Source organism: Ambystoma mexicanum, chromosome 12 (genome assembly GCF_040938575.1).
Source record: "Ambystoma mexicanum isolate Mex_15411 chromosome 12, UKY_AmexF1_1, whole genome shotgun sequence".
Lineage (NCBI taxonomy): Eukaryota > Metazoa > Chordata > Amphibia > Caudata > Ambystomatidae > Ambystoma > Ambystoma mexicanum.
In genome coordinates this window covers 21,482,374-21,510,146 of record NC_090936.1, presented here as the reverse complement: position 1 = coordinate 21,510,146, position 27,773 = coordinate 21,482,374, and the positions used below count along the sequence as shown (strand labels likewise).

Below are 27,773 nucleotides of genomic sequence, written 5' to 3'. Positions count from 1 at the left end.
AGGGTGGGGGGGGGAGTTGGTGGGATTGAGAGGGAAAAGCGCAGGAGCTTTGATGGGTTGTTGGTACCTTCAGTTTGGAAAAACCGGTCACTGAGTGCTGGTTTGTGAAATTGTGAGGTTGTTGTATTGTGCTATATGTGTGGTGTGTGTCTAGGGTATAACGTCCTTTCATTGTGGGATGATTTTTTGCAGGTTTTTTGACAGTGATTTTTTTTTTAACAACAAAAAAACTCATCAGATTTGTTAAGGGGGTTGGAATAATATATATTTGAGGGGTGGGTGTTCGGGATCATATAAAAAATAAAACTGGATGGAGGGTTTCGGGGGTAAAAAACCCTGCAAAAAAATATCCTGTGATGAAATGACAGAGCCGTGTCTAGTTTGTGTTATTGGCTTGTTTTCTTGTTTGGTGTTGTGTGGTGTGTGTTGCTCATTGTGGAATGTGATGGTCTTCTGTTTTGTTGCAGTAGAGGTGTGCTTTATAGAGTTTTGTGTTCAGAGTAAATATGCAGAATATTTGAGGGTTGTTAGAGGGTTCGAGAACTATTGTATCACATTCTTCTAAGTTCAGTACATTGATCACCCTCACACCAAGTGAAGTCCAAGCATTCCCTACCCTCGAGATACACCCAGATTCAGTACCTTGGCACTCCTGAAATACATCCAGACTCCACACAGGGCTTACCCTTGACTTATATCGAAGCCCACTACATTTATCAATATCGCCATTGGATATCCTCTAAAACTTCTGTATCCAATGCACTGGCCACACTCAAACGCACCCAGGCTCAGCACATCGCCCACCCACAAAATGTTTGTTTGCGGCAAGGCACAACCCATTGGCAGTTTTATTCGCATGGATTTCTCTTGTTTTGCGGTGGATGGACATTGCCGCTCAGACGTGTTGTTAGTTTGGATTGTTGAAGAGCCATGTTTATAACAACTTCCTGGAGTTGAGTTGATCCTCTGTTGTTCATACTTCCTTTGGGAGATAGTTCTAGAACTTTGCTGCTATGCAGGAGAACGCTGATCCTCCAGATATTTGTTTTGATTATTGTCTCGGTTCAAGGTGGATGTCATTACTGGATCTTAGTGTTTATGCTGCTTTGTATATGGTGAATCTTTCCTGTATGAATTCTGCTCCTTGGCCGTTTATCGCTCTCAGTGTTATGCATAGTGTTTTGAAGAAGATCTGAGTTTTGTCTGGCGGCCAATGCAGCGTTCTGAGACCCGTTATGATCTTTTCTCTTCTGGTGAGTTTTAGGAGTAGTCTTGCTGCTGCATTGATGCCAGCACGGATGGCCATGGAAAGTGCTGGTTATTTGCAATGTTGTTGGCTGCAATCATAATTTCAGTTTTGTCCGGGTTCAGTTTAAGGCTGTTGGTCCTCATCCATTGGTTTAGTTCCTTGAGGCAGTCGGTTAGTGTTTAGTTTTCCTCTTCATTGGCCCTGATTTTATAGATGATGTGGGTGTCGTCTGCGTAGTTGTAGAAAGTGAGGTCATGTCTTTTGATGAGGTTGAATAGGGGTGTCATGTAAGCTAGTTGTGAAGCTTCCCTTTTGGCTAAGCACGTCAATCGTAGTTTCTTTATACTCAAATTCGAGGAAATATGTAATTCAACCCAGTGCAATACTGGCCTTCATGAAATCAGTGCTTCAATTGGGATGATGGGAGACCTAGGAATTGTCATCACTCCATGCTAAAGCTTTACAATCTGAAAAGCCTCAGATTTCTGAACCACTGATGTATAGCCTTTGCTTTAAAAACATTAATTGCATTATCATAAATAAATAACTTCCTCCCCTTTCAATTGCCCCCTTGTCTATTGCTCTGTCACATTGCACCCGCCAACGAAACGTAGTAGCACTGATTGTCCCCCTCCTTTGCATAGTTACAGCTGCTGTGCATTATCCCTATTCTTCTCTGAGTGTATGCTTTCTATTTTTCTTGCTAGGAATCTGCCTGTTGCCTGTGTGTTTGGATTTGACTCTTGCCATAAACCTTGTGTTCCCCCCTCTTGCACTTTCAAGCAGTTGTGCTGCGATTTGGCTATTTACAAGTAACAGGGCGCCTGTTGGTATGTCTTTCTGTTTGCTGTATTTGTCAGAGCCTGGCATAGCTCTCAACTCACGCGCTTTTGGCGGGTGTCACCCGCCTTGTAAAGGGCTGATTCACCCGCCAAGCCTCCAGCACTCCCATTCATTTCAATGGGCCTCTCACCCGCCAAAAACAAAATCGGGTGATTTCACCCGCCTTTGCAACACAAATGGTTGAGAGCTTTGGCCTGGGGCCTCCCTCTGCCTTTTTGTTTTGCTTTTGCTGGGCGCCTTCTGCTTTTATGTGCTTCCCTGAAAGGTTCCGCCCGAGCTTCTTGCAGAACCGGAAGTTTAGGATCACTGCACAGCTGTGTCTCATTTTCGACAGAACACTTTTAAGTGTGATTGTTGCTAAATGAAGATGGCCTCTCTTTAAGAGCAGCATCCATTAATCATCTTGAAGCCACGTGGCAGCTACCAAGGCGAGGCGCATTGCCCATGTATGTACGTGTGCTACAGAAGAAACCTTCCCCACAGAAACATAGCAATAGACAGAAACGTACCTGCTCGCTCTGACGTTTCTACCCCTGGTCTTAACCTCTGATTCCCTTACAGATGGTGGCGAAATAAAATGGCCAATGGACAGGGCCATCTCCACAGACCCTAGGAGGCAGGCTTTTAATATAATATGTATCTTTTAAGACACTCCAAGATTTATAATGCGTGTTATCCCCAGTCAAGCCCCGCCCGCAGCACCCTGGGTAAAACATGAATCATGCAAATGTGCACTGTAAAATATACACATCGCAACACATTATGATTGCACTCAACCAAAAAGACCCCATGTTTATTCTCTAAGATGTTTTTTCTCCTGTATAATAAATGCAAGGCAATTATCCATTGAAAGTCGACTGAAAATTAAAGCACACAGGAACATATACTCATCTGTGTGACCACCAACGGCATTTGTTTTTATATTTTTGGGACTAGCTTTGATTTTGCGAGGATGTTTAAATGCTAAATGTAGGGGGTTTTGGCAAGTGTTTTATTTCTTTGATACAGCATGAATTCAATGTGAAATGCATTGTCTAAGCCAATTGAGTGTAGTGCACATGTTAATACACACTGATTTGTGAAGGGGGTCACGACCTTTCACTCTCCAGATGTTTTGGACTACAGCTACCATTAGCCCCAGCCAGTACAGTCAATGGTGAAGGATCATGGGAGTCCTAGTCCAAAAAAGTCTCTGGAGAGTCGCCGGTTGCAGAGCCCTGTTATACGCCTATTCATCCAAGTACTAAAATAGCAACATACAGGAAACACCCCTTTCCCACAGTGCAGCTCTGTTTCCCAACCTCTTACCTGGCACACATAATGCTGACCTCAAAGGATACCCATCAGCGCAATTGAAAAATGAGGGTCTGAAAATGAAAACCCATCATTGAGTCCACAAATCATTTAAAATCTTCAATAAAACGAAATCAAGCCAGCCTTCCTTCCTTCCTTCCTTCCTTCCTTCCTTCCTTCCTTCCTTCCTTCCTTCCTTCCTTCCTTCCTTCCTTCCTTCCTTCCTTCCTTCCTTCCTTCCTTCCTTCCTTCCTTCCTTCCTTCCTTCCTTCCTTCCTTCCTTCCTTCCTGCCTTCCTGCCTTCCTGCCTTCCTGCCTTCCACACAGATATATCACATCTTTTCAACTCTTCTCTCTCTCCATTTGCTGCCAGAAGGCGGGAGAATCGCTTTTAAATCTTTTTGTCTTTCATAAAAAGCCATTCACAGAAGGTGACCAGAATTTCTAAAAAAGAAACTAAAATGACAATGTCCTTCTAATCCTAGATCCTCTTCCTTATTGGGCCTTTTGGTTCACCGCTACTCTATAAAAACTTTGGGAGGCTCTGCTTTCTCCATTCTAGACCCGCAACTATGGAACACACTCTCATTAGAGCACATGAAAAGTTTGAAGAAGGGGACCAACAGGTCTCTGCCACCGCACTGGCTGTTTCCCCCATCATCACGAAAGCCCCGTCCATATTTCCACGTAGCTAGCCCTACACCTCATCCACACGGCTGATCTGGGTGTCGGGTGTTAGGTCTGTTAATATGTTCCATGTTCACCATGTTCTGGGCGGTTACTCGTGTTTTAAATATCAGCTTGTTCTGCACCCGCTCTTCAATAAAGATCTTCCATTTTGAACCAGTGCGCCACACACACTGTAATCAACAATCCTGCAGGAAAGCGACAGCGGTTTGGTGCTGTGGTTACCTTCTAGCCAGATGTTTGCTCCCAGGGCGCCATTCAGGGGCCATCAAACACCCAACAATGATCACTGAACTTCATCCCTCATCAAGTGGCTTGGCTTCCTTCCTTCCTGCCTTCCCTCGCTCCCCTTCACCCGTCAATTCTCTTCTGTACCTCAGCTTGGCACCCCCACATCATCATCCTTGTTTACGGGAAGGCGCCTTCCAATATGTTACCGGTCGGGAAAAAGCCTCCACACTTCGAGGGCCCACTTGAGCGCATCTTCTGTCCATCGCACCCGCATGCATTGAGGAACTCTAGTGCCACAGAATCGGCGTCCCAGAAACTGCCTTCTGGAAAGTCGCTCTGCCGTGTTTGACCCGCTGCCGATTGCACGCGCACCCCTGGTATCACCATCATGCCCTTTCCCCTCGAACCTCTCGCCACCTTTCCAGTTGCTCATCTGTTTATCTCCACTGTAATGATATGATATGATAGGTTATTTATAACGCACTTAATACCCAGAGGTTTCTAAGTGCAGACCCGGGGATCGAACCTGTGTTGCTCAGTGTCGTCTTGCTTCCAAGGTGAGCACGTTGCCCCTGAGCTATCCTCCCGAGAGCTATCCCACCTCTTCTATCCGTTTTCTTTTTTCTTTTCCGACACAGAAGGACAGTCTGCTCTACCCCAAGTGGGGTCAGAATGCACCATTACGCAGACAAGCTCCGCGACCAACAGACCACTATACTGGTAATGGGTCCAGTAGGAACTCTTATAACATAACATTATGTGCTAAATTCCAGGCGGTCATCAGCGGGTAGCTATCGCTACCCTTGGATTTACCCAAAGACCATATGTATCATGCATTGCTTACATGGGTGGTTGTGGTTGTTTTTCACTTTGGGAGAATAACCCATCCGTCCTGTTTCTGAATCATCCATAATGCAGAGTGCGGGGGCTGGGGCTGTGGAAGAATTAGAAATTGGTTTGGACACTGAGAAACTGCTGAGTGTGCATATCCGTTTGTTAGGGATGGTCACCGCACCATTAAAGAAGAAAGCATAGTTAAGGGTGTTTTATATTCAGGAGGGTGGGTGGGGGGAGCAGCCTTAACAGTAACTGGCTGTGAACATGAGTTCTCTGTAATTAGAGCCACTTAATGGAGCCAGCAGTACATGACGCTGCACATCAGGGCCCACTGCTCTCAGGAGTTCTATGGTGTGGAATGGGGCGTGCCCTCTCTGCCTGGCTCGCTTTTATTGTTAATAGCCTTATTTTAATTACAATGCAAGGAGCAGCGGCTGGCGCAGTAGATTGATGAGTCCAGTCACTTCTGAAAAAAGATTGCAGGGGAGCAAGAAAGGACCACGTGCACGCTCTCCCTAAACCAGATCTCTTAGGACCGTATAGACTCGCCCAGTTACCTATCCAGCGAGTGGCCCCGCCCATCTATGGTTCTTCCCTTCCCCAAACATGAAAGCGTCTCCTATATATCAGTGTACGGTTCTGTGGTTCTCTGTTTCCGGGCAGCAACCTCGAACCAGTGAACGCTTTGATAATGCGCGGACCGAAGCTTTCACAAAGACTTATCGGTATCGGGTAATAATATTGTGGCAAAAATCTTGCTGGTAAAAACAATTGTGGCAAAAATGCTGTGGTTTGACCGGGTGAAGGTGTACCCCATTATACCATTTCAGGGGAGCAGGGGTTGCGGGGGTGTCCCCCGCTCCCCTTAAATGGTATAATTGGTCTGGGGGTCGCGGGATTGTCCCCCACATCCTTTACATGATTGTGGCGGCAAAACCACAGCATTTTTGCCATGAAATTTTGTATTCACGGCCATTTCTGCCGCAATTTTTAGACATGGAACCGACTTATCTCTCATCGTTAGAAGCAACAAGTGCTCGAACAGAGTGCTGCGAGCTGTACGGTCAGGTATTGGATCTTATAGGAATCTCAAAGACCTCTCACCTGTGGCGCCCGCTGTCTCCTTCTGGAACAGGTTTGCAAACACAAGCTTAATCCACAAGGAGGCGGACCGGCTACATGAGGGAGACTGCTAGCGTGATGTTATGTGGAGGCTCATTACACATTCAGGCAGGACTTTCTTGTCCCTTCCGTTCAAGATGTAAGAACATCTTTCCTGTCCTCCCATATTGGTGCCTCTTCCATTGGCAGTGGTTTTTCTGACATTCACTAAGCTCTTATTCCCGCCTTTCATCAACTTAATCCTGCACAACTTCCTGTCCTGAATACTCGTCGCCTCTGAGATTCAACCCCTCGCAACTAACATGCGCAGTGGCCTACGATGCTCCCCCAAATCTTGCACCTGCACCCTACTCCTATCCTACACAAATTCCCTTGTTGCTCTCACCTCTGAGTTGGACTCCGCCAAATGCTCCTGCTCCGCAAACCTAATCTCCTTTCTTCACAGTCGCCCCCCCACTAACTTTCCTCTGCCTCCAAGCCTTGCTTACACCTCACAATCCAATATCCCATGGTTCCTCCCTCTCTGCTAAATAATAAATAACAATAATTACTAATTGCTAATTACTTTGTGTGGTATGTCAGAGGCAGGAGTCGAACACAAAGGTGGCATTTTGGCTATAGTTTTTTTTATTTTAGATAACATAAACAACACCCACCTTTCCCTGGCTCTCAAGGGAAATCCCTACATAGAGTAAAGAGAACTGGGTGCTCGTCGTCCGGATGAATGTCCAACCAAAATAATCGTCCTTGGTCTCTTCTCTCCTTACCTCTAAATGAAAGAATAACTAAGAAAGAAAGGTCAGGAGAATGACTCCCTCCTACTGAAACAACACCCCACAATCATGTGACAAATAACTAGAGAATAGTTCAAGTTTAAATAAAGGTCAGGAGAATGACTCCCTTCTCATAGCCTATCGAGTTTCAACCGTAATGATAGTCGCTAATGCACTGATGATAATGTAACATAAACAACATTCTTCGGGTCTTGAACCTCCTTTCAGGCTTGACTGCATTCTGTTGCTTTAGTGTCTCATTTAACAGCAAAGAGAATGACTCCCCTCTCCTACTACAACATAGGCGTTCTTCCTGATCAAAGAATACATTTCAAGGGCCCTTGTAGCTCCTTCCAAACTCCTTTTATGGTGAACTTAAACTCCTCCTTTTCCTGGTTTCTCCCCCATGAAGAGACTTAGTTATTTCACCTTTTCGAACTTGAATATCTCTCAGAAAAGCACCACAGAGATTCAAAGGGCCAGTAGGACTAGAAAGGACAGTCATGATGTGATCCTCTTCCTTATGACTCTTAGGAGTGATTTGTAAACCAGGGAGCCCAGTCCCACTGCTTTCTTTATCTTTCTCTCTTATATCACACTCACAGTGATGAAGGGAATCACTCCCGGTGTATTTGGTACTTGGCTTTGTTAGCACAGTCTCTCTGAAGAGGGTGATCACTCCCGTAGCATCTCACACTGGGTTTTACATTCTCCACTCACTTTGAGACAAGGGAGATTTTGCTTATTCATGTTCATACTTGAGGTACTATGTCGGTATTCACCGAGATGAGGGAGATTACTCCTGGGGTTTCTCAAACGGATAGTATTTCTCTATTTATCATTGAGACTAAGAAGATTACTCCCTGCAGACTCTTCCCCTTTTGTAGTTTTGACTTGAGTACCGTGACGAGGGAGGTCACTTTAGATGCTGCTCTTGGCTGGCCCAACTCCCTTACCGTTTCTCCTGTTTTCCCCGTTACCTGTCCTTGTAGCGGGACACGTAACTGGTTCTTCCATGGGTAGTGGATCACTGTGCCAGCCTCCGTGACTACTTTCCTTGCTCTCTCGCGTCCTGCAGCGACTTTGTGGGCTCCTCTGCAGCGCAATAGTGTTGGTGCTGTTCTTGGACCAGCCGATCCACCTCTACGAAGTCGTACCACCCTTTTCCATCTTCAGTCTTCTTGGTAAGCCCTCACTCAGGCTGCAGAGGACTCCCTCGCTTTATCCCTGTCATCCTCAGCGGTACTATACAGCTTCCCCAGTGTTCCGTCTTCTCGCCCATTTTGAATCTCCCAGGCTCTCCAGGCTTCACACCTGGTGCTTCTCATTTCAGGTAGTCCTTCATCTCTTTTTATACAAATAGACTCGGTTGTCCCCAGCGTAAGGTCACATTCCTTCCCCTGTTATCTTTGGCCCATCTTCATTCTTCCGAGTGGCCACCTCGTCTCAGTACTTAGTGTGTGAAAACTCAATATGCTTCTTCGAGTGCTCTTCCTCGTCTCAATAGCTTCAGAAAAGACTTGTAAATGTCCTGGACTTTTATCAATTTTACTGTGCACAACCTCTGAGTAAATATAGGTTGAGGAATTACAATAAGTAACAGAGTAGTGCTTTCACCTGGGGTGATAATACTTTGAGGAGGTGCTAGAATCTCATGGGTGTGAGGGTAAGGAGGTTCCTGAACTGTAAAGGAAGTCCCTATCCCCAGAAGGGGAGTCTCGCCCTCTGAGGCCTTCCTGCTTTGTAACATCCCTAGGGGGATTATTGGGCAGTGGCCTCACCTCCCTAGCCTCACAGGGAAGGGCTGACCTCTGGGAGAAGTGACGAGATCCCGTGAATTGTCACACTTGTCACTACTTTGCCTCTAAAATTCATAAAATCTCACAGCTGTTCTCTTTCTCCTCCCCCACCCCCCCTCCTTTCACGCTCATATTTCTCTCCCTTATCCCTGCTATCGAATTAACAGCCATGTTCCCAGCATCAAACCATCTTATCGAACTGGTTCCTCCTCAAACGATCAAATACTTAGTCCCAATCACCTGCCCTTATCTCTCTGAGCTTTTCAATCTCGCGTTCTCTGCTCGCCTCCTGCAGCCTCCTCCACATCTGCAACTGTCCTATACTTGTGAAGAAATACTCTGCGGACCCAAAATTCCCATCGCCCCATTTCTCTCTTACCCCATCATTCAAAGGTGGTCTTCAGCTGGATAACTAAGTACCTTAAACATAATGGCCATGGAGAGCTAGTTCATTAAGGCTTCCATAGTAAGCACTCCCCCAAGAAAGCACTCATGCATGTTTCCAACATTCTGTCTGATGCTCACACCCCAGAATCTCTTTAATGCTCATCATTTTGGAGGCCTCTGCTGCATTGCACACTGTTGACTCTCCTTCTCCACTCCTCATCCTCCCGAACCTTGGGTTGCACAAATCTGCTCTGACCTGGGTTGGCCCCTTCCTGAAAGGTCACTCCATCAAAATCTCTGACTCCACCCCTTTCCCTATCGGTTTCCCCCAAAGATCAGTTGTTGGGCCTCTGTACTTCTGACCTAGATAGACTTATCTCATCCGTTGGCCTACACTTTCAACTCTTTTCTGACGATACGCAAACCTTTTCTCCCCTTTCCATCTTTCACCCCCGCCCTGGGCATTGTGCATTGTGCGCTTCACGATCAGGGTGCCGAGTATCTTCGCACTAAATTCTCACGCTATCCTCCAAAGTGCTCCCTGAGATCCGAATCGGCTTGCCTACTCCGTGTGCTACCCTTTCGCGCACTCCCGAATTGGGGGACGTGCCTTTTCCATTGCAAAGGCGCAGCTTTCGAATAAGATCCCTGTGACATTGAAAAAGACCTCTCACCATCTGGCCTTTAGGAAGGCTCTTAAAACATATCTTTTTTAATGCTGTGATGTTTGGCTCATTAATTCTTCAGGGCTTTTGCCCTTCCCTCTCCAGTGCCATAATGCTCCGGTCGACCGTGCGCTTTATAAGTTATCCTAACATAGCATAACATAGCATCACAGAAGAGATTACCAACCGTCTCACTGCAATTCTGTCACTGGGTGGTCCTCTGCTGAATCATGCAGAATTCTTCAAAAACTGAAGTCCTGTTGCTCTTGTTTTCCAATGCCATCCCTACCGTCCTGTCTCCTCTCTCCTTCCTGTCTGAACTTCTTTATCCCTTGCCCAAGGCTCGCATTCTTGGGGTCCCCTGTGATACCAACCTAAGACTGCAAATATTCAGCTCTACCGCTCATATTAACCTTCTCAACATTCCAATTCTTACTCACCAATCTACAAAAACTCTAATCTCCACCCTCCAGCAAACTGTACTGCTGCTAAAGATTACTCCTTGGCCTTCCTCGTTACACCTTCCTCCCTCTAGACAAAGCCCAGAACTTTGCTTCCCGCACTCTCTATCATCTACCCACATCCTCCCACACTTCCTCCTACTAACGCCATGCTTGTTGGCTCTGAACACACAATCATCCCCTTGTCACATTCCTTCTCCTAGTCTACAACGCTATCAATGGTCATGCACTTCAGTAACTGGCCGACTGTTTATCTGTCTTCTCACCATCTCACTCCCACTCTGCACTCAACCTCACGGCCCAAACCCTCCCTGTGCCTCCTCTCACTTTTGCTCTTTCTTCCTAGTCGTCCTGCTCCATTTGAACCCACTGCCCATCACAATCAAAGCCAGCCTAACTCTGGGTCTCTTCCAAGATTGGCTAAAACCTCACCACTGGCCAACTACATCCACCTCCTGCCCTGTCCCACCTGCCTGACCTCACCCCACCCCCTCGGTTAATGTTACCTTTGTAAGTCACCGGTTATTTATGTTTTGTCTTGCCTCTGGTCTATATCCCACTTTGTTCACACCCTTTTCAACTGGTCCCCCGGCCGTTCTCATCTTTTTGTTATTGTGCAGGTGCCCTGCTGGGGAATGCCGCCGCCATCTTTAACTGTGTGATTTCTTATAGAAACTGATTAGCTTGTTCTTCAAATAAAGACAAATACACATTTCCTAGGAATTGCATCTGGCCCACGTGATACAAATATGTGAAGACATTTGTACAGTTCTTAAAATCATGGCTGGATATGATATGATATGATATGATATGATAAAACATTTGTAACGCGCCTATACACAAGTGTTTCAAGGTGTGACAAGGCAGGGAGGGGGGGACAAAGGGGAGACAGACAACGATCCTACTAGGCCAGGTGTCATTCAGATCGCGCAAGTACATGGGCAGAGGGGGAAGGGAAAGTGCAAGGGGAAAGGGAGAGGGGAAAGTGCAGTACAGGGGCAGTAGAATAAACAGGATAAACAATAAGAGCCAGCTGGTGGCAAGTGCAGGGTAAGTGCAGACAAGTGCTGGTAGGGGGGCTGTAGGGATAAAGAGACAGTCCCGCAGTGCAGTGGTTGCGAAGGGAGGCAGTGCAAGGGGAGAGTGTCTGGGCCAGGGACGGAGATCAGTGAGAGTGGCCCAGTTGCAGATTCAGTGCAGTTTCAGACATGAATTTAGCAGGGGAGAGGGGGAGAGAAAGCAGAAGCAAAGGAAGGTTTTGAGGTGCTTCCGGAACCGGAGATGGTTCTCCTCAAGTTTCAGGGAGGCAGGAATGCTGTTCCAGAGGGAGGCCCCTGCTGCGGTGAGAGATCTACCCCCAACTCGTTGGTTGGAGAAGCGGCTGACCCTGAGGGAGTTGGAGGCGGAAGAGTGAAGTGCTCGAGAAGGAAGATATTTAGGAAGGGAGAGTTGAAGGTAATTTGGCCCCAGGCCCCAGAAGGCCTTGTGGACAATGCAGAGGGTTTTGAACTTAATCCTTGCAGCCACAGGGAACCAGTGCAGAGATTTCAGACCTGGAGAGATACGGTCCCTGGGCTTGAGGCCAAGGACAAGTCTTGCAGTCCTGTTCTGGATGAGTTGCAGAGGGCGGAGAGTAGAGGCAGGAAGATTTAGATAGAGGCTGTTGCAGTAGTCCAGCTTAGAGAGAACCAGGGCTCTGGAGACAGTGAGCTTCTGGGGAAGGGGAGGAAAGGAAGAATGCCTCTGAGGAGGTGCAGCTGGTAGTGTGCCAGAGCCCAGAGAGTGAAGGCAGTATAAGTCAACAAATTAAGCTCAATAACATCCTGCCGTGCGTTTCAATTTATGGAAAGACAGAAGCACGTTGCCACAAGAATAAAATGTCTGCAAATGTTTACAAGGGGCAACTTCTATTTTAGTAAACTTGGCAGCTTGCCATTTAATTGTTTTTTTAAAACGCGCTTAATACCCAGAGGTTTGTAAGCGCGGACCCGGGGATCGAACCTGTGTGGCTTAGCGGAGAGAGCGTTGCCCCTGAGCTACGCCCATATGCTTGAAAGAACCCCTCCGACACAATCTCCTCATCTTCGCAGTACATATGTTGCCTGGGCCAGTGCATGCCGGGGCATGTGTTTTGGCCCTCCGGGTGAATGACAAGCAGCAAGTTATTGGGGAAAGTAATAAGAAGCTTCTGTGAGGCCTGCACCCGGTGTGTATCAAGAGATAATAATGGCGACTTGTATAGGTGCAATGGCTGACAGTTCTGGTTTTCCTTAGCCATTGCCGTAGTGGTATTAACTAGCAATCAAAGGTAGTAGCTGCAAAATGGTGCAAGTACCCGGGCATACAATCGCATTGCCTGGCAAATTCCTGATATTTCTACACAAGCGAAAACTGTTGGCTTTGCCAATGCTTGTTTTTAACAGGACTTCAATGTAGGACATGCATAGTGCTTATAAATGGAGTGGCTAAAGGCAGACATGGTTCAGATATTTTTATTACACCAATTGGTGCGTTTATAGCTACACTTAAGTCCTTCACACTCAGATGGCTGCTTTTAAAAAACACTGCCAGGCACCTCTAGCACAAGGTTTGATGGTAAGTCTTGATAAAGGTAGCTCGAAGAGAGCACCGGAGGATGTGTTTTGTGTGGGGAGGAGAAGGACGTGGGTGGGAATAGCCATGGGATTGGAATTTGTGTTGTAATTTTACAATTTGATACACTTCACGCTGGATTCCTTCTGCATCTAATCCGTTAATGCCTCGCCTGGGATTCAAAGATTGTTGTTCTGTTCCTTGTCAGGAAAACACTGCCCGCCTTGTCTCCCGTGTTATCCTTATTTACCCATGTAAATATCACGTGCTGCTTGTTAAAATTCTGTGTAGGCTGAATTTCAATGGAAAACAACACAGAGCATAGAAACGTACATCTATTCAAAAGACAGGAGATTGGTGCAAAAGTAAACTCCATGCAGCATGGCACCAGGCCTCTAAGCGCCTGTGGCGTGGGCCCTGGGTGTAGTCAGTTCTGCGGTCGCCCCTCCCCCTTGTGCATTTGTATTCAAGTGCAATTAGCTCACTCCTGAACGCCTTCCTCAATTATCCTTCCTATTCCAAATGCCCTTTGGTTGCTTTTCTGCAAAGCCTGGACTCGCATTCAAGTTCATACATAATTTACAGCCGCCCCGCATTCGATCTATCCCGGCTGAAGCTTTAAAGGACTGCTTGGCCTATAAGAGGGAAGAAGCTCAGACCTGATCGCTAATTGGAAGCGTTGGGTTGATCACATTGTCTTTTCACCTGCGTCTCTGATCTGTAATTGGTCTTTTTTGCCTTATTTTGAGGTTTGTTTCATTTATAAGTTTTTGTCGGTTCTTTCGAATGCCACCAGCTTTCTGTGCCCGTGTGAACCTTGCATTATTGCCATGAAATTGTAACATATGACACACTAAAGAGGTCGCGTGTGCACTAGTGCAAATGCAGTGGGAAACGGTACTGCGCTTTCACTCTGATGCGCTTGTACGTCTCATCAGAGCATAGGGTTCTGTTGTGAGTGATTGTTCGTCATTTTATGTATCAGTAAAAGAAATAGGATGTGAACCCAGGTTCCGGCGCGAGTGATTGGTCGTTGTTTGCTGTATCAGCAAAAGAGATTGGACGCAGGCCTAGATTCCGGTTGTGAGTGATTGGCCATCATTTGCTGTATCAGCTAAACTGATCCTGCTATCCCTCATTAACTTTCTTCCTTCTCCTGCCTCTCCCCCTACTTGCCATCTGCCCCCCCCAACTCTGACTGAAGTACCACACACACCGGTACTCCACCTCAGAAAACCTTCAAAGGCAGAGATCGTCCCCACCTGGCGACTGTTAACGCCCGCTCAGCCAACTAACACTCTGCTGATATCTGCCTCTTTCTTGAAGACATTGATCTCGACTTTCTCCCGTTCACCGAGCCATGGTTCAATGCCAGCCCAGTCACTGCTTTTGACTCCCTCCTAGCTGACGGCTTTAAGATCATTTCCACGCCTCAACCTCGCCGTGCTGGTGGTGGGGCTGCCTTAATCGTCCCTGAGCGGCTTCCTTCTGCCATCCTACCCTCTCAGCTCTAGTTGTCCTTTGAGAGCCAGGTATGCAAATCGGTCATCTCTCCCTCCTCCACCCTGACCATTGCTACCATTTACTAGCCTCCAGGCGCTACTTCCCTGTTCCTCTCTGAATGGGCCGACTTCCACTCATCCTTACTCTCAACCTTCCTCCAACCTGCTGCTCCTGGGTGACTTGAACATCCAATTGGACTGCCCTGGCGCAGCATCCACTCTTTTTATTGACCTCTGCACCTCTCTATCCCTTTCCATTCTCCCTTCTGCTCCAACCCACACACTCTAGTTGTCCTCATCCACTCCGACCTCCCTCTCTCATCTCCCCTGGTCACCCCTCTCTCTTGGTCTGACCACTCTCTTCTCTCCTCCCACGTGGGTCCCAATTGCCTTGTAACCACTCCTCCAAAAGCCTTCCCTACCTCATTTACGAACATCCGTTCAGTGAAACGAGTGGTAGCTGCTGCCTTCACTTCCCCCTTTATCCCCCTTCCCCTCCCAACACAGACTCTACCACTGACACTGGTCCAACAACTTCCAACTGTCCATCACCAACACACTTGACATTCTTGCCCCAGTCATGAGGATCCACTTGACACCCGCCTCTAAGCGCAACACTTGGTACGATTCCGAACTTGCAGACCTGAAACGAAAGTGCAGAGCTGCAGAACGGAAGTGGCAAACCTCAGGCTCACCCTCTGACAAACTAGCCTGCCGCCTGCTTCAAAAGCAATACAGACTCTCTATCCGTTCCTAGAAAAGGACCCACATTCAGGTACTCTCCCTTCAGGTCATCCTGGGTACCTTCTCCTCTCCTACGTCCTTCTCCATGTGTTGTGTTTCCCAGGGCTCTTTCCTCTCCCCCTGGCTCTTTAACATCTACCTTACTCAGCTGGCACTCATCATCTCCTCCTTCTCCCCTTTTCCCAGTGTTATGCTGATGACACACAACTCTTCTTCAAACTTCCTGTTGACCCTCTTGCACCTTCCATCATCCCTGACTGCCTATCTGCAATCCAGGCCTAGGGCACTTCCAATGATTTCTGCCTCAATTCCAGAAAAACAGAGATGGTTCCTGATTGGGACTTCTACACCTGCCTTCTTCCCTTCACTTTGGCCTTCTTCCACTTTACCATTTCTCACTTTCCCCCAGAAGCTCAGTGTTTACCTGAGCCCTGGTTCTCTCTAGGCTTGACTATTGCAGTAGCCTCCTCCTGAATCTACCTTCTTCCACTCTGCGACCCCTCCAGCTAATCCAGATGGCCCCTGCTCCATCTTGTGAACTAGCACCCCGGGAGGGCCCCCCTTTCTTGCTTTACTGAGCTTCTGTGCAATATTAGGATTTGTGTTGCCTTGAAGCACTGCTCCAGTGTTTCCCCATTGATGGGCGCCTCAACTTGAGCTCTGCCTTTGGTCTCCTCTCTAATCGGAGCCCCGAGAGCTAAGCGTGCTCAGCCGTCACAGCAGTACGCATCCATCACACTGTCTGTCTACTCTACCTAAGTATGCATTGTTTTTTAAATTTTCATAATGTGTTATAGTTTTTGAATACAAAGTGTGTGCCCTTCATATATTTCAACTTTATTTATCGATCCATTGATATAGTGCCTTATAGCCAATGGGCAAACGGGCCCTGAAACAAACAGAACAAACAAGTCACACAATGAACAGAAACAAATGATATGAAAGGCAAAGCAATTCCCATATATACCTAACAGATCTGGTCACATTACACAGGATAACAAAAACATAAAAACATAACCTACAGTCCTGCCACACTGCACAGCTCTCATTTACACACAGTTTTATGACCACTTGGTTTTTTTCTCACTTTTGTGCTCCATTGTATGACATGTATGAATCCACTAAGAAAATAAAGGTCTACTTTGAGTGCACAGTGCTGTTTTGGGGGAAATGACTCCCTTTAGTGCAGTACTTGTCAGTCTTCCTGGCTGTTTATTGACACAATTGCGCTTTATTTCAGGCCCGCCCCGGCGCCGAAAGACCACTATGCTGTTGATGGGGGGCCTATAAGTCCTTGATAACATAATCGAAGATAGTCATGATTACACGCACAGATCCTCTGGTTCAAGTAACTCTATATTCGCACTAAACCGTGCACATTGCTTGCAAGTGAACCCAGGCTGTACTACTGGAGTCAAAGCCTGGGGGATGCAGAGAGATGGCCTTCTCACAGGCGAGCGGAAGTGACGTAGCCGCACTCCCACAGGAGCAGGCAGAAGGAAAACCTTCTCTGGGGAGCCTGACCTGACCCTGTTTACTACAGCTGCTCACCCACTGCTCCAGAGTAGTAGGCGGTTTGTTTTGCACGATAAAGAGATAGAGAGACGTGTTTGAAATACGAGTGAAACACGTTTCTACGAAAATGATTTAATGTACTGAATACAACCCATTTAAAAGTCCTTGAAAATATATATATATATTCTAATTGGCTGGCACATTTAAAACTTGAGCTTATTTGCCACCAGGTGCAGCTTCTGGGATTGGGTTCGGAGATAAACAGGTGTGCTAATATTTCATCATCATTTGCATTATTGCTGGTTCTTCTGATTTCCACACACGTGATATCAGAAGCCACGTGACTGGTGGACATGGCGGCCAATAGCGTTTGGATTTATTTGGCTCAGTGTAAGGGGCAACGCTGCGACAGGGACCAGGGCAGTGGGGGTTGGGCGGAGGGGGCTAAGCAGGGGTAAGAAATGGAGGCAAAGAGAAAAAGGGCAGTTATTTATTTATTTTTGCATTTTTAAAGCGCTCACAGAGCCCACGGGCATCGAGGCGCTGTTACAGGAATTCTGTTTTTTTATTTTTTTGTTGCATAATTGTTTTTTTATCTTAGTTGCATATTTATAACGCGCTTAAATACCCAGAGGTGTCTAAGTGCGGACCTGCGTATCGAACCTGTGTTGGTTAGTGTCGTCTTGCTTCCAAGGTGAGCACCTTGCCTCTGAACTATCCTTCCGGGACATGACACGAAAAAGCAATTAAGAAATGAGAAAAGGGGGTCGGGGGAGAAAGCAACCAGAAAAAGAGGTCAGGGAAGGGAAGGTTGATTGACAGAAGCTTCCAAGGAAAGAAAGGGTGCTGGATATCTGGAAGCCGGGTCTGTGGCTCAGTGTACTAATGCATCCACTACAGGGACCTGTGTTTGGCCGCATGGTCACAAGTTCAAATCCCGGCGGGTTCACTCAGCCCTTCATCCTTCTGAGGTCGGTAAAATGAGTACCATTAAGTTGGGTAACAATAAACATCAGTTATTAGTGCCAAGATGCCCCTTTGGGGGTGAACGTTCGCTTTACAAATACACCTGTTATGTAAGGCAGAAAATGGGAGATAGGCAGCAGGCCTGGCTCTATATCTCCCCATTCCTGCCCCTCTGCCACCTGTGAATGTAGTGTGCGATGACAGGAGTGTTGTGGGGCAATTTCTGCCTAAGGCAGCCAAATATTTAAGGCAATCACTGACACCCTGATAACCCGCACAAAGCAAGAGAGTACACCGTGCGTACTAAAGGGGTTTTTTGCAAGAGGGAAGGAGGACTGCACGTGGCAGGCCGGGCATCTTCCGAACACCGTGCCAGAGTCAAAGACAGCCCCCTGTGCACTGGGCAGTGTCATCCGGAAACATCCGATATATACATATGACTGTATAGGGATGCCTGCCACTGGCTACTCCTCTCAGCTCCCGTCTTTTAAATTTAAACAAGGCTCGTATATGAGTAGAGTAACTGAGGTCACAGCCATTTTATTCCCACATTAAGATTCTGAGGCTGTCGGATTGAATACATATGGTTCATGGTTACAAGCAGTTTATTTGTTAATGTTCGTGTTGTGAGCACCAAGCCCATTGTGCATTAAGTACGAAGTGACTCAAGCGTACAACCCTTTTATCATAGACCTATTTGTCAAATCTCATAGTCTATGGTCATTCTGATCTTTCAGAAAATGCTCTTTGATTTATGCAAATAATCCAATAACCCTCATTGGTGCTATTTTCTACATGCCCGTTGTGAGCGGGATATTTCAAAAAAATATTATAAGAGCATACCGGACTGTCCATCTTATAATGATAATCAACTATTAGAAATCTAGATGTTGATCATGTGCTTTGCTCCTTAAGGCCAGTGAAACATTCGTATTATGACTATAATATAAATAGAAAGTGATCATTATACATGAATATTGGGACATTTTCCAAATTGCGAGTTTACAATGTTAGAACCATTATATTATTTCATTTTGTTTATAGCTTCTTTTCCCAACAATACACACCACTTTGTCTCTCAAAATGTCCTTCCTTCTTAGAAAGGACTCATACAGATTAAGACCACTGACCTGTTTCTTCTGCAAGCACCAAGCAATGTTCAGTTTTGCAGGCGGGCCACTCTTTGGTTACTAGTGCTGCTGAATCCGTACATTTGGCTCAAAGACTTCAACGGTCCTTCTATTGACCTTGCCACCCATCATGGGTATGTCTTTTCTGTCCTAAATCGCCTAGTCAACGGGGAAGGAGTCGCTGTAATCGCCAAAAAGGAGTACCCAGTGTATGAGGTTTCGTGCTTGTGCAGTGGATGCACAATTATGCATCTTAATTCAACCCAAACCACAAAATGTGTATTCATTTCATTGGGACTCATCACGAATTGGGCTGTAGCCCTTAAATGCCGCGGTAACAGTATTACCGCCGCACTTTTAAGGGCTTGCCCTAACATGAATTGGGCGCTTAATGGTCTGTTTTACCTCCAGTTTTCTTCTGGAGGTGACAATCCCATTTAGGGGCCTGTTTTTAGCGGTATTACCACCAGCTGTATCAGCACCGAAAATGCCCCATTGGATCCAATGGGCCCAATAGGGCATGGGTATTTACCATTAACGCCCAACCCGTGATCTGACGGTAATACCGCGGACTGGTGGGAGCTAACTCTATTATAGTTGGACAGTATTATAGCCGGGATACCGCCCAACTCGTGATGAGGCCCATTGTACTGTACCGCCCACCTGAAAATATGATTAATTTTAATGATAAATAACGCACATTTTGAGCCCCCCAAATAAGCCCAATTGCACTACAATCTTAATGGGTGACCTATGACCTAAATCGCTAGCGGGCGGATGCATCGGACAAAAGGCTCTTTCCTTGGAATCAGACCATAATAATGTTGAATAAAGGATTATAACACAGAGGCCACACACACGAAAGGAAAGATATTCGATTGAGTGTCCTCCTGAAATCTAGACATTATTATAGCCGACACTAAGCCATGTGTATGTCTGATCACTCGTTTGTGGAATTAATATTTCACCTCATAAAGTCGAGAAAGGGATAAACCATACGAGGAGAATTCTTAGTAGAAAGTTTAAGAAGTTGAAAACCATCGCCCTTGCTAACTACATAGAAGCAGTTCTAAAGGCCACCAAAGATTCAGACTCCCCTGGTGAGCTGGCTGCTTCTTATCATACAATCCTGACCAATAACTGGGATCAGCTGGTGCCGTTAAGATGGAAGACTGGGAGAGATAGTGCGAATCACCAACGTTGGTTCACATCCGAATTAGAGACTCTCAAGAGAGAAAAACGTCAGGCAGAAAGATCTTGGATTCAATCCAAAATGGAAGTCAATGAGCTTAAGTGGAAAGATCTTGCAAAAACACATAAATCGGCCATATACAAAGCCAAAGAAAACCTTTTTAATATCCAAATTTCGAATGCCAAAAATTACTCAAAGAAACTCTTTGAGATCATGAGATCCTCGGAAAAACAAAAAGTACAAGCAGAATCTTTCGTACCTACTTCAGTAGATTCCATCAAGGTCCAGCAAGCTTTTACGGACAAAGTTGAAAAGGCTAGAGAGGAAATACAAAGGGCAGAAATCTCCAGTCCAACCTTACATAACAACCAAGATATAGGAAAGAGTGACGAGGAGGCCACGTGCATTAAACTACCAAACATCCCCAAATTTACCTTTCACCCGATTACTATATCGAAGATGGAAGACATGATAAGGAAATTTCATCCCACCACTGGTTTTGGGGATGTTGTTCCAAATAAATTAATTCTGGACAACATACAAATCTTCTCTTCCTTTTTCACAAGGCTTGTGAACTCATATTTCCATCGTGCATCAGTACCGGACGGCATTAAAGAAGTCACAGCGATGTCACTTGTAAAAAAGCCAGGACTTAGTCCCCGGGACATGGCCAATCTCAGGCCGATTACCACGGTTGCTTGTTTACAGCTACAAGTGCATCTGAAAAAAGCCACCCTTTAGCACCCGAAGCAATCTGGCTTCTGCCCATATCAATGGGACAGAAAGTGCTCTAATTGGTCTGCAATCCAATCTGTTGGATATCATGGACCGAGGAAAAGCAGGACTACTGGTCCTGTTGGATCTCTCTGCCGCCTTCGATCTTCTGGATCACAGCCTTTTATTAGACAACCTTGCTGCGTCACCTCACTGCTCGGAGAACACAATCTCCTGGATACAATCCTTCCCGAGAAACAGAAAGTCCACAGTGCGATGAGGTGCTTCGTCCAACTCAGCCCATATTGTCTATGGGGTCTTGCAGGGTACGAGTCTGCGACCTGTGCTGTGTAACAGTTACATCAAACCGCTCTGTGACAATCCTGCTGAGAAGGGTGTGACTTTTACAAGTTACGCTGATGACACACAATGATCGCGGGAACTTGATGGGACATAAGAGGCGGATTCTGAAAAGCTCCAATCGATATATGGTGGCATCAAAACGTGGATGTTAAATATCTGGATGTGTCTTAATACCAACAAGATCGAGCTGTCGATATATGTCTCACATCAATCCAGGGCTAAGCTCACACTAGATGACTCCACTTTTCGAGTAGAGGACTGTAAGATCTCAGTTCTCAACAAGGTCAAAACTTTGGGAGTCATCTTTGAAGCATTGTTGGGCTCAGAGGCCTATGAGAACTACATAGAGAAAAACACCCATTACCACTTGAAATTTCTGAGACCGATAAGACCGTTTCTCTTGGAAGAAAATTGTCTCTCTCTTGCACGAGCTACCATTCTTCAGAGAATATACTATTGTAATGCCTTATTAGGAGGCGCAGATAAAACTAGCCTCTACAGCCTACAAGTTATCCAGAATTAGGCTATCCGCATCATAAAAAAAGGCCAGGCAATTCCCATGTATCTGAACTGCGGAAAGAACTGCACTGGCTCCCAGTTGCTTCCTGCATACAGTTCAAGATTCTCACCTTGGTGCACAAATGTGTGCACGACTCTGCGCCTCACTATCTAGCAGAGAAATTAATCGAATGTGAAGCTACTAGAGCCATGAGGTCCTTCAGGTCTATGCTACTGACATGTACCTACCCAGGGCAACGGACAAACTTCTGTAACAACAGCAACCAGGCCATGGAATCATTTATCCATTGTTCTTCGTCAGGAAACCAACCTTTTGTGCTTCCGTAAGCAACTTAAGACCTTCTGCTGTAGCCTACCCACCCGCTGTATTTCTGTTCTGTTGTTACCAGTGAAAAGTGCTCAGTTTCGCATCTGTAATGTTGTAGACCTCTGTAAAGTGCTCTGTCATGTATCTGTATTGGTGTATACCTCTGTAAAGTGCTCCATTGCTTCTCTGAGTTAGGTCCGTGCTCAATAAATACGATAAATACGATAATAATAATGATAATTCCTGTTTGTATATGTAGAGGAGCAGATGTATACATCCACAGGGGATCCCGCTCCCGCCCCTACCTACAATGTATTGGAGACATGAGACCGTGCCTTGCCTAACCGCAGCTATCGTGCCAATACCGCAGTGAGTATTTGGAAGGAGATATCCATTTAGACAGCCCTATCAAATATACCCTCGAAGTGATGACAACCTCCAGGAGGAACTCCCCGAAGAAATATGAGAAAGAGCAAAGAGAATGAACTAAGGACGTCATAAGACAGTGTGCACGACGTCCCAAGATCCGGATTGAAGACAATGTACAGATCCTAGAGGACAAATGACGAAGTGAACAATCGAATAATCGATCAACGTGCAAAAGAAGTTTACACGTTCACAAAGTGCTGCAGAAAACAGAAGTTCAATAAATGTACAGTTGCTGAGATGCAAGGTAGATCAAGTTATGCCATAGCCTAGCTATGAGTGATTAATAGAGTGAGGTGAAGCCGCCATTTGCACAGAAACTGGACATTGGTATCATGAAATAAATAAGCCAGAAACCATGAAGGGGTAATGGAAAAGCTGTGTCACAGCAGAATAGCGGGCTAGTGGAGCTGTGTGGAAAGGCTGCATGGCCTGAAGTCAAGATCCTAGAAATCGAGGTCAGCTATCTACTCTGAAGAAGAACGAGTGTGCAGGGGATGAATCTTCTCACGTTAAGGTGCAAGAAGGAACACAAAGGATGGCAAGTTTTAATTCATTTTGAGCATTTAAAGCTGCAAAATGGACCATATCGTGGCCTCCTGTCACGTGAGCCAAGGATGGAAATGAAGCTTGAACTTGGAGTTCCAGACAGGATAGCGAGTGCCCTCACTCCTGTGCATTCCCAAGAAACGAATACTCTACAAGGCCAAGTGCAAAGAGAACTTCATGGCAGAAGGCATGGGTGATGAGAGATGCTGGGCTAATTGGGTGGGGAGCTAGTGTCATGCCCCATCTCCCTGCACGAACCGAATGTTCCAGACATGGCACAAGCGTGCCAACCAATTATATTAGTCCATATAACGAAGGACCTTATAGCTTAGAAGAACAATGAGACACAATGTACTTGGTGTTTCTGAAATTACATGTTTGAAGCTGTAGGCATAAGTTGTCCACCTGATAAAGGACAGCCAATAACAATCCTAGCTCCTTTATGATTGTATATCTATTGGTTTCCCTTAACCAATCCCGACCCTTGATAGGTTTTTCACTATTGCCACATAGTATGACGTCACTGTGACACATCATTGAGTATATGTTTTGTGGAGATAATTGAGAGACTGGGCGTACGTCCATTGATGTCATTGTAACCTCCCCGTTTTAGATAATTGTTAATTAAACAGTAACTTTCCATCTTCATGAGTGTGTCCGGTTATTTAGACTCAGAATTATTCTGGTGTAATCCCATCCATTACATATGCAATTTCCAAAGGGCCATAAACTCACATAATTTATAGTAGCTTAAGTACTCTGCTTTTTGTGTCCTCTGCTTCATGTTCTCTCTCTAGTCTTTTTGTGCGCGCTGATGCCTGTGGGCTTTGGCGCTATATATATATATATAATAAACACGAATTAACAAAAATTAGAATTAATAAACAGTTGTACACCCTGCAGCCTGATCTCCTGTGATCCCTTAGAAGGTTTGTCAGAACCCCAAAATGCCACTGTAGAGCCTATCCCCATATCCCCCAACTCCCCCGTATCCATAATGTGCCCTCATTGTGATGGCAACATGGTTGCCTTGCACATGCAGTCCTACTATATGTCTCTAAATACCAGGCCACTCTCTGCCTTGAGGGATGCCTCTGTTGCGGCTGCTCTCTTTTGACTTTTATTCACAAATAACCCATCCCCGCTTCACCCCTCCTTCATGATATCTGTGTTTTTTATTCTGATTTGGCTACGGTCAGCATCTGCTGGAGTGGCTGCAGCAGAAGTGCACCTGACTGCGCGCCTCTCAACCAAAATGAGACAAAGATAGAGACTCTGGAGGGAGGGAGAGAGAGAGAGAAAGAGAATGTAGAGAGAGAGTGAGAGAAGGAGGAGGAGGGGAGGACAGGAATAAAGGAGGAGAGAGAGGGGGACAGATATATAAATTGGCATAAAATACGCTGTGCACAGCGTTTTATTATATAACCCAATGTGTGGCTTATGTTTGGTGCGCAACCATAACAAAATGCTGCGGGCACAGCTTCTCTGATACTGCCAATGGCTCTTGAACTATTATTTGTATTATTTTTTTAGGAGTGACCCTGCCAATGATATTTCATGCTGAGCTGGACCCTCTGCCTATTTGCTATTTCGTTGAAACCAGCTTGTCGAATGCCATTGAGCAAGCGGTGTTGTCAAGCGCATCAACGGAAGCCGCAATTGGAGCATCCGATTAAAGGGACCCTCCTTGTCTCGCTTGCATGTTTGGGGTTGACTGAATCTGCCGCTGCAAGGGTCCGCGTTAGTCTAGATTTTATTTATTTTATAGCACAGATCTCTAACTATCTAAGGCGCTGCCCTGAGTTGCTAAAGTGCTACATGAAGGTTGCTATGGGGAGGAGCATCTCAGAGCCCCGCCCTCCCGCTGCCATAGAATGGCAGACTTCAAATTCACCTGAAATGTACAAAGGAAATTGACAAGTAGATGCTGTGGAAGCAAGATGTTCTTGATATAGCAAAGAAAATTCTACTACTCACCCAGGCGGTATACACCCACCTGCTGGCATCGCCTGAATATAGAAGGTTGCGGGAGGTGGGGTGTATGATGACTGAAATGTGTACTGGTATACGCCTTGTAGGTAAGTGTGACTCGACAGATCTGTAGGGACGGTTTGGTGCACTGAGGCTCGGTAGTATGGAGCGGGCCACAGATTTGCAAAATGGTTGAAGTCCTGCCAAAATGCATTGGTTTCCTTCTTTCAGGCACACTCACAGATAAAAAAGAATGTTAGAGAGTGCCTAATTGTGCACTGTGAGTGTTTTTCTGTTGTGCATGTTTACAGGAGTGTTGGAGTAAGGCAACAGGAAATATTGTGTAAATATAGTCTTGTTGAAATGTCTACACTAATCCTATAATAACTGGTTAAGCCCAAGGCCCAATGCATGTTCCAGTCTCTCCCTTCTGTCCATTTTCTGCCCAATCAGACGCAGGAAGAAGCGGAGTCATATACATTGTTCAATCCTTTTAGACATGAAGTAAGATCTTGTAATGTTCTCCCTGCCCACCTAAGCACATTTCCTAGTAAATTTCATAGGATTAGATTTATGCCATTGCGTTTCAATTTATATTTGACAAAGGAAGTTTCAGCTGTTTGAGGTTTGATGGACCCTAAAGATGTCAGGTGTAGATTTTGTAAAGATGATATAGAGACGTTAAAACATGTATTATTGTTCTGCGCTGGCTTAACTGACACGAGAACCGTCTGCTTTGGAAGATTTATTGTAAATACTAGCACCTTAACTGCAGAAGACTGCTGGCCGGTGGTTACTGGTCGAACAAGTGTACCAATGGTTTTAATGGCAATTAGGTTTTAGAGGAAGTTTTGACTCTTTGTTTGCCAACTGTTAGGACATTTTTTCATAATTGTATGTAATTTTCCCTCCATGTGTACACCCCCAAACTTTTTGCTGCTGTTTAGACACCATTGACTGACTTTGCCAGTGGAGCCCAGCCTTCAGCTGCACTCCTCTGAGCTTTCGCTCACTTTTTATGGGGAAACTGACATGCCCTTAAGACAGTCAGTACTGGGAGACTTTGTTTCCCTTAGTCCTTTCCTCATGTTGAAACTTTTGTGCAACATGTAACAGGTGTACAATGTATATTACCATACAGCTCACTTGGGTCTCTGGTCTTTCCAAAGGCCCTAGATACCCTTGCTGGACTTTTTATGAACTGTGCAGATGTGTCATGGACCGGACTGGTGGCAGCTATCTTTTCACATTATTTTTAACCCTTTACTGCCATGTTAACCGCGTTTGGCACAAATAGGTGGCCTGGCTCCAAAATGGACATGCCACGAGGTTCTTTCTCCTGTCCTTTGGCCATCTTGCCTCTTCACCTTCCCCAGGTCGAGTCGACCTGGGTCAGTCCTTATTTGGTCATGCACTTTCCCCCGAATCCCAATGCTTTTGCAGGCTTCTGCTTGCCTTGTGTGTGTGCCTCCAAGAAGTGGGCTGGAATGTCTGATTTCAATACACATCCTGGGTGCCAGAGAGTCTGGAGGGCCCTGAATGCCTGGCACCACCATGGTCCGTGATTGGTCCAAATATGGAGTGTGTGTTTGTGAGCAGCTCTCCCATTGCGTCCTCTCCATTTTGGCGCGAAGGGAACTTTGGATGAGAGGAGGCTGAAAACACCACTAGCATGTCGATCTCCTGAGTTCTCACCGAACAAAGGATAGGATCCAAGTATCCTGCAACTAAGAATCTGAGTTGAGGAACTGCTGATGACCCGCTGGAAGGTTTGGCATCCTGAGCCCGCTGTCGTCCCGTGGGACCCCTCTGCATCTGGTCGTCCTAGAAGGTCTGTGAAGACGCTTTGACCCATTGGAATAGTGGGACCAACTATTCTCGACACCTTCATCAAACCCTGCAAGTAAGCTTTCTAGGAAGTGTCCCTGGGCCAACAAGTGGACTGACTAGCTTACCCAGTTGCTTTGCTCTGTCACCGCCGCCGTTTTGAGGAGGCCCTCGAAACTTGGTATACTGTTAGCTCTGTTTCCACGGCACCCTCACACAAGATTTCGTACACTTGTCATTCCCAGGTCTGAAGTGAGATGAGTGCACCAGGACCGGAGTAAGCGCGGTTACCGTGTTGCCCTGCCGCAGCAACGTCCTGTGCAAGTTCACTGCATTTGTGACCCTGTTGCCCCTGTAGCCTGCTGAAGTGAATCTAGGCCGATTTCTCCACCCGGAGCGGAGAAATCGCCACTGTCCCGTTTGGGAATCATCGCTGTATCTCAGGAACTGATAGGTGCAGAAACGTCCTTTTTGCCGCATTCGAACCTGCCAGCGAAGTGGACTGAACTGGCGAAGTTTGGGTCTGCTTGCGTCAGGGACCGGTGAGTACTCCATACCCCAAAAAAGGGCCCCTAGTGCAATAGCCCATTTTTATGCACGAGTGGCCCCTGTGGGCCCCTCTTCTTTCAACAGCTATTGCGAAATAGCGACTGCATCCCGCACTCTCAAACTGCCTCTACCTTCAAGTGGAGGTCCTTCTTGAATAGTGGGAACTTGTTCTGCATCGCCTCATCCACCTTCCTGAGCTGCTAGAGACCCTATTCCGCCCATTGGCACAAGCGTGTGCTTGTACTATTGAGCACAAGGCTCCTCTCTTCGTAGGGCTTGGACTGCCTCTTAGTTAGGTGTATTATTGATGTTGAACTGGGCCTAAAGATTACCTGCACTGCCTGTTTCCTTCCCATCTAGGTTGTCAACATATTTCGTGCATCTAACCCTTTAGACCCCAATGGTCTTGTATATATATTGTATTGAGTGTGATGTAGTGGTTTACTTAGTGTTACTGTGATTCTTTGCTATGGTCTATGTTACAAAGGCCTTGTAATAAATGTGTCTATATTTTTGGATATAACACCTGTCTGGAGTAATTTGTAAGTGTCCTTGCTCTG

The 27,773-nt window shown here is 46.1% G+C and overlaps 1 protein-coding gene across 1 annotated transcript in view; it reads left to right on the top strand.

The window, feature by feature from the left end:
• The window catches only part of GPR37 (G protein-coupled receptor 37), an 83,238-nt gene that overhangs the window by 30,028 nt on the left and 25,437 nt on the right, over positions 1 to 27,773 (top strand). The gene's annotated exons all lie outside the window — the stretch shown is intronic.